Source organism: Cherax quadricarinatus, chromosome 78 (assembly GCF_038502225.1).
Source record: "Cherax quadricarinatus isolate ZL_2023a chromosome 78, ASM3850222v1, whole genome shotgun sequence".
In the NCBI taxonomy this organism is placed as follows: domain Eukaryota; kingdom Metazoa; phylum Arthropoda; class Malacostraca; order Decapoda; family Parastacidae; genus Cherax; species Cherax quadricarinatus.
The window spans coordinates 2,593,300-2,600,799 of record NC_091369.1 but is presented as its reverse complement, the minus strand read 5'-3'; the positions used below and the strand labels follow the sequence as shown (position 1 = coordinate 2,600,799).

Genomic DNA, 7,500 nt, shown 5'->3' with positions numbered 1-7,500 from the left:
AATATATATATATATATATATATATATATATATATATATATATATATATATATATATATATATATATATATATATTAGCCGAAACAGATGTCAGTAGTTTAAATCGAGTACATCGCTGGTTTGAGTTAAATAAGGTGTCCTTTGCAGGGAGGTGGTCGCTTGTGTAGTAGACGAGTGTCAACAGTGCCAGTGAGTGCCACTAATGGATGCCAAGTGATGGGTGGGGCAGTGGGTGGGTCTCTGTGGGCAGGGTGGGACGCTGTGGGCACTGATGGTGTGTGTGGGTTGTGTGGGTGCTGTGGTGGGCAGAGGTGTGGGTGCTGTGGTGGGCAGAGGTGTGGGTGCTCTGGTGGGCAGAGGTGTGGGTGCTGTGGTGGGCAGAGGTGTGGGTGCTGTGGTGGGCAGAGGTGTGGGTGCTGTGGTGGGCAGAGGTGTGGGTGCTGTGGTGGGCAGAGGTGTGGGTGCTGTGGTGGGCAGAGGTGTGGGTGCTGTGGTACTGAGTGCCATGGATGGTGGTTCCTTGATCAACGTTCCTTGAATACCTGATTGCCCTGAGGGTGTGGGTAATCAGTGACCACCTGTGGGAGTCAGGAAAACCTTGGGAGAGGAGGGTGGGTGCCCTCCACACACACACACACACACACACACACACACACACACACACACACACACACACACACACACACACGAGTCATGGTACGTGACGAGGTGTCAGAGTGGGCGCCTGTGACAAGCGGGGTTCCACAGGGGTCAGTCCTAGGACCTGTGCTGTTCTTGGTATATGTGAATGACATAACGGAAGGGATAGACTCAGAAGTGTCCTTGTTTGCAGATGATGTGAAGTTAATGAGAAGAATCAAATCGGACGAGGATCAGGCAGGACTACAAAGAGACCTGGACAGGCTACAAGCCTGGTCCAGAAACTGGCTCCTTGAGTTTAACCCTGCCAAATGCAAAGTCATGAAGATTGGGGAAGGGCAAAGAAGACCGCAGACACAGTATAGTTTAGATGGCCAAAGACTGCAAACCTCACTCAAGGAAAAAGATTTGGGGTGAGTATGACTCCGAGCATATCTCCTGAGGCGCACATCAATCAGATAACTGCTGCAGCATACGGGCGCCTGGCAAACCTACGGACAGCGTTCCGATACCTCAGTAAGGATTCGTTCAAGACTCTGTATACCATTTACGTCAGGCCCATACTGGAGTATGCAGCACCAGTTTGGAATCCACACCTAGTCAAGCACGTCAAGAAATTAGAGAAAGTGCAAAGGTTTGCAACAAGACTAGTCCCAGAGCTAAGTGGATTGTCCTACGAAGAAAGGTTGAGGGAAATCGGCCTGACGACACTAGAGGACAGGAGGGTCAGGGGAGACATGATAACGACATATAAAATACTGCGCGGAATAGACAAGGTGGACAAAGACGGGCTGCTCCAGAGAAGGGACACAGACACAAGAGGTCACAATTGGAAGTTGAAGACTCAGATGAATCAAAGGGATGTTAGGAAGTATTTCTTCAGTCATAGAGTAGTCAAGCCGTGGAATAGCCTAGAAAGTGACGTAGTGGAGGCGGGAACCATACATAGTTTTAAGGCGAGGTATGATAAAGCTCATGGGGCAGGGAGAGAGAGGACCTAGTAGCAATCAGCGAAGAGGCGGGGCCAGGAGCTATTATTCGACCCCTGCAACCACAAATAGGTGAGTACACACACACACACACACACACACACACACACACACACACACACACACACACATGACTCGTCATGGATTCAAATCCCTCGAGTCATCTCTTCGGAACAGTGACCAGCAGGTACTGTCAGTGGTCAGCAGGTACTCTCAGTGGTCAGCAGGTACTCTCAGTGGTCAGCAGGTACTCTCAGTGGTCAGCAGGTACTCTCAGTGGTCAGCAGGTACTCTCAGTGGTCAGCAGGTACTCTCAGTGGTCAGCAGGTACTCTCAGTGGTCAGCAGGTACTGTCAGTGGTCAGCAGGTACTGTCAGTGGCCAGCAGGTACTGTCAGTGGCCAGCAGGTACTGTCAGTGGCCAGCAGGCACTCTCAGTGGCCAGCAGGCACTCTCAGTGGTCAGCAGGTACTGTCAGTGGCCAGCAGGCACTCTCAGTGGTCAGCAGGCACTCTCAGTGGCCAGCAGGCACTCTCAGTGGCCAGCAGGCACTCTCAGTGGTCAGCAGGTACTGTCAGTGGCCAGCAGGCACTCTCAGTGGCCAGCAGGCACTCTCAGTGGTCAGCAGGTACTGTCAGTTACAGTGGAGTACCACTGTAATAATCTAAGTTACAGTTTGATGAGAGCCAGCTCTCGGCTCGAGACACAGAGGTAAACCAGATATATATATCAACCTCTCTAACTCAACATCCACACACAGGATACACAGTGACAAGTGTATGTCTTTCAAGTGTGTATACACAGAGGTGTATGTATCTCATTATATATACACTGAGAGGTGTGTGTATATGTATCTCAGTATATATACACTGGTAGTTTACATTAATCAGTAGTTTAGGTATTAAAGTATTATTGACTTGTAGTGAACAGGTGACATGCAGCCTTAATGACCATCGTGTAGTAGATGTGTGTACTCACCTAATTGTGGTTGCAGGGGTCGAAACTCAGCTCCTGGCCCCGTCTCTTCACCGAGTGTTACTAGGTCCTCTCTGTCCCTGCTCCATGTGTGTGTGTGTGTGTGTGTGTGTGTGTGTGTGTGTGTGTGTGTGTGTGTGTAGTAGTTACTAGTTGTCAAAGGCACTTGCCGATAGACACTTGGCCTGTTGTGTGGTTATGTTTGTACGTTGTATTGTGTATTCAGTGTTACTCTAACTTATTTCCTGTTTAAATACTGATATTGAAGTATTTAGGATTGTTGGTGAACAGGGAAAGCGTAGATTTAATAACCCACACCTGGGGTCGATAGAATTCAAACCTGTGTGTGTGTGTGTGTGTGTGTGTGTGTGTGTGTGTGTGTGTGTGTGTGTGTGTGTGTGTGTGTGTGTGTGTGTGTGTGTGTGTGTGTGTGTGTGTGTGTGTGTGTGTGTGTGTGTGTGTGTGTGTGTGTGTGTGTGCTCACGTGAGCAACATTCACACCCTGGACACATAGCATTCACACATTTCCCACATTTAAATTACAACAATATCCCAGGAGATCCATCAGAGATGGAATATACCGTAACATTATCCTCTAGCTAATATTTTTAACCATACGGGTCAGCTCCCACCAAAACCGTGTGGCTTAAAAGGAAGAAACATTGAACGCCATTCCTGCCATCCACTCAAAGAGTGCCTACACACACTCTTTCAGTCTTCATAACTCAACAAACCTCTACATCTCTTCTTTCCTATTTATTATACATTTTCTTTGCATTTCAACACTCTTTCTACTTCCTGCATTCTCTCTGTCTCTCGTTCACAACCTGCTTCCTCTCGTTTATTCTCTGTCTCGTCTCCTCTTTCATAGACACATCCACACCTTTACGAAAACAGACAAAGCAAATATGATAGTAATTATAGACAACGTAGATTATATGGGAAAAATAACATTAGAAAACAGGGGAACTAACGTCCCCTTAACCTTGCTGGGGACTAAGGATCCACTTGTCTGACCAGACCGACACTTTTCAAGGCCCTCTCGCAGCCCTTCCTGGTCCACACAGGTTCACAAGCTGGCAATGTTACATCAGCAAACTATGTTTATCTAGTTACAGGTACACATAAATACAGTTATATTAATTATTATGCAATAAGATCACAGTAAACAGATATCACAATATGCACAACAACCACTGTGAAAAAAAATAGCGAAATACCAATCACTTTCGTGACTTCTCACATTATCAAGAAACTATAGTTCCTTGATAATGTGAGAAGTCACGAAAGCGCTTGGAATTTCACTATTTTTTTTCACAGTGGTTGTTGTGCATAAATCATAGCAGCCACAGCCACTCAAGAGGGAGAGGTTTTTTAGTACCAGGAAGGAAAAAAAACTGGCAGGAAATGGCAGAAATCGTACACCAAATCCAGTCATTCCTGGAGTGGAACCACAGTCGATGGCCTCCACTCCAAACCAACAGATACAAATACTAATGCCGGAAAAAAAATCCCCCCCCCCAGTACCAACAATACCACCAGTCCGATAACATTCTTCTTTGCAAATATACAGGGTCTAAAGCCAGCAACAAACAAAATACCTTTCATCCGTGGACTGCTTGCAGAGGCAAAGGCAATGTTCGCGGCTTTCACTGAGACCCACATAAAGGATCACTTGGACAACGAAATATGGATCCCAGGTTACAACCTATACAGATGTGACAGTGAACAGGCAAAAGGGGGGGGGGGGGGTTGGCCTGTACATTGCAGAGTCACTTGTTTGCACAGAACTGCTTAATGCCTCAAATGATGTAGTGGAAGTTTTAGCAGTAAAGGTCGAGAACCAAAACCTAGTCATTGTGGTAGTCTACAAGCCTCCGGATGCAACATCCCAGCAATTCCAGGAACAGCTGTTAAAAATTGACCACTGTCTGGAAAATCTTCCAGCTCCTGCACCCAGCATCTTGCTCCTGGGGGATTTCAACTTAAGGCACCTAAAATGGAGGAATATAGCAAATAATATTGTTGCAGAAATAACACCAGGAGGCAGCTCTGATGAAAACTCACACTCACACGAGCTTTTAAATCTCTGCACAAAATTCAATTTAAACCAGCAAATAATCTAGCCTACTAGACTGGAGAATACACTAGACCTCATCTTCACTAACAATGATGATCTGATAAGAAATGTCACCATATCAAAAACAATATACTCAGATCACAACATTATTGAGGTTCAGACATGTATGCGCGGAGCCCCAGACCGACATAATGAGACTAGTCACGAGGGAGCATTCACCAAATTCAACTTCAATAACAAAAACATAAAGTGCGACCAAGTAAACCAAGTCCTAACCGATATAAGCTGGGAAGATATACTAAGCAACACAGACCCCAACTTATGCCTAGAACAGATTAACTCGGTGGCACTCGATGTATGCACAAGGCTTATTCCTCTAAGAAAAAGGAGGAGTAGATGTAAAATAGAAAGAGACAGGCGCTCCCTTTACAGGCGACGGAAAAGAATAACAGAGCGGCTAAAAGAGGTCAATATATCTGAAATGCGTAGGGAGACACTGGTCAGAGAAATAGCAAGCATCGAACTTAAGCTAAAAGAATCCTTTAGGAGTCAGGAATCGCGGGAAGAACTAAAAGCCATAAATGAAATCGAAAGAAACCCAAAGTATTTCTTCTCCTATGCCAAATCAAAATCGAGAACAACGTCCAGTATTGGGCCCCTACTTAAACAAGATGGGTCCTACACAGATGACAGCAAGGAAATGAGTGAGCTACTCAAGTCCCAATATGACTCAGTTTTTAGCAAGCCGCTAACCAGACTGAGAGTCGAAGATCAAAATTAATTTTTCATGAGAGAGCCACAAAATTTGATTAACACAAGCCTATCCGATGTTATCCTGACGCCAAATGACTTCGAACAGGCGATAAATGACATGCCTATGCACTCTGCCCCAGGGCCAGACTCATGGAATTCTGTGTTCATCAAGAACTGCAAGAAGCCCCTATCACGAGCCTTTTCCATCCTATGGAGAGGGAGCATGGACACGGGGGTCGTCCCACAGTTACTAAAAACAGACAGACATAGCCCCACTCCATAAAGGGGGCAGTAAAGCAACAGCAAAGAACTACAGACCAATAGCACTAACATCCCATATCATAAAAATCTTTGAAAGGGTCCTAAGAAGCAAGATCATCACCCATCTAGATACCCATCAGTTACACAACCCAGGGCAACATGGGTATAGAACAGGTCGCTCCTGTCTGTCTCAACTATTGGATCACTACGACAAGGTCCTAAATGCACTAGAAGACAAAAAGAATGCAGATGTAATATATACAGATTTTGCAAAAGCCTTCGACAAGTGTGACCATGGCGTAATAGCGCACAAAATGCGTGCTAAAGGAATAACATGAAAAGTCGGTTGATGGATCTATAATTTCCTCACTAACAGAACACAGTAGTCGTCAACAGAGTAAAGTCCGAGGCAGCTACGGTGAAAAGCTCTGTTCCACAAGGCACAGTACTCGCTCCCATCTTGTTCCTCATCCTTATATCCGACATAGACAAGGATGTCAGCCACAGCACCGTGTCTTCCTTTGCAGATGACACCCGAATCTGCATGACAGTGTCTTCCATTGCAGACACTGCAAGGCTCCAGGCGGACCTCAACCAAATCTTTCAGTGGGCTGCAGAAAACAATATGAAGTTCAACGATGAGAAATTTCAATTACTCAGATATGGTAAACATGAGGAAATTAAATCTTCATCAGAGTACAAAACAAATTCTGGCCACAAAATAGAGCGAAACACCAACGTCAAAGACCTGGGAGTGATTATGTCGGAGGATCTCACCTTCAAGGACCATAACATTGTATCAATCGCATCTGCTAGAAAAATGACAGGATGGATAATGAGAACCTTCAAAACTAAGGAGGCCAAGCCCATGATGACACTCTTCAGGTCACTTGTTCTATCTAGGCTAGGAATATTGCTGCACACTAACAGCACCTTTCAAGGCAGGTGAAATTGCCGACCTAGAAAATGTACAGAGAACTTTCACGGCGCGCATAACGGAGATAAAACACCTCAATTACTGGGAGCGCTTGAGGTTCCTAAACCTGTATTCCCTGGAACGCAGGAGGGAGAGATACATGATTATATACACCTGGAAAATCCTAGAGGGACTAGTACCGAACTTGCACACGAAAATCACTCACTACGAAAGCAAAAGACTTGGCAGACGATGCACCATCCCCCCAATGAAAAGCAGGGGTGTCACTAGCACGTTAAGAGACCATACAATAAGTGTCAGGGGCCCGAGACTGTTCAACTGCCTCCCAGCACACATAAGGGGGATTACCAACAGACCCCTGGCAGTCTTCAAGCTGGCACTGGACAAGCACCTAAAGTCGGTTCCTGATCAGCCGGGCTGTGGCTCGTACGTTGGTTTGCGTGCAGCCAGCAGCAACAGCCTGGTTGATCAGGCTCTGATCCACCAAGAGGCCTGGTCACAGACCGGGCCGCGGGGGCGTTGACCCCCGGAACTCTCTCCATGTAAACTCCAGGTCCAGGCATATGTGTAGATTACATATGATAAAACCCCCAAAAAGTCAGACAGTTACTTGTCGACATTTTGGCCAGAGTAATTTCCATTTTAACTCCATTTATCAAGAATTTTCTCTTGTTTCCTGCAGTTCTTTGTTCCACCTTATCCAGGTGTCTCACACCTGTGTGTGTGTGTGTGTGTGTGTGTGTGTGTGTGTGTGTGTGTGTGTGTGTGTGTGTGTGTGTGTGTGTGTGTGTGTACGCTCCTAGTTGTACTCACCTAGTTGAGGTTGCAGGGGTCGATTCCAAGATCCTGGCCCCGCCTCTTCACTGA

The 7,500-nt window shown here is 46.0% G+C and overlaps 1 protein-coding gene and 1 long non-coding RNA gene across 6 annotated transcripts in view; one reads left to right on the top strand and one right to left on the bottom strand.

Moving 5' to 3' along the window:
• LOC138855009 (uncharacterized) overlaps positions 1-7,500 on the bottom strand; it is a 272,883-nt gene that overhangs the window by 59,188 nt on the left and 206,195 nt on the right. The gene's annotated exons all lie outside the window — the stretch shown is intronic.
• Positions 1-7,500, top strand: part of LOC128701648 (metabotropic glutamate receptor 5) — a 225,750-nt gene that overhangs the window by 12,771 nt on the left and 205,479 nt on the right. The gene's annotated exons all lie outside the window — the stretch shown is intronic.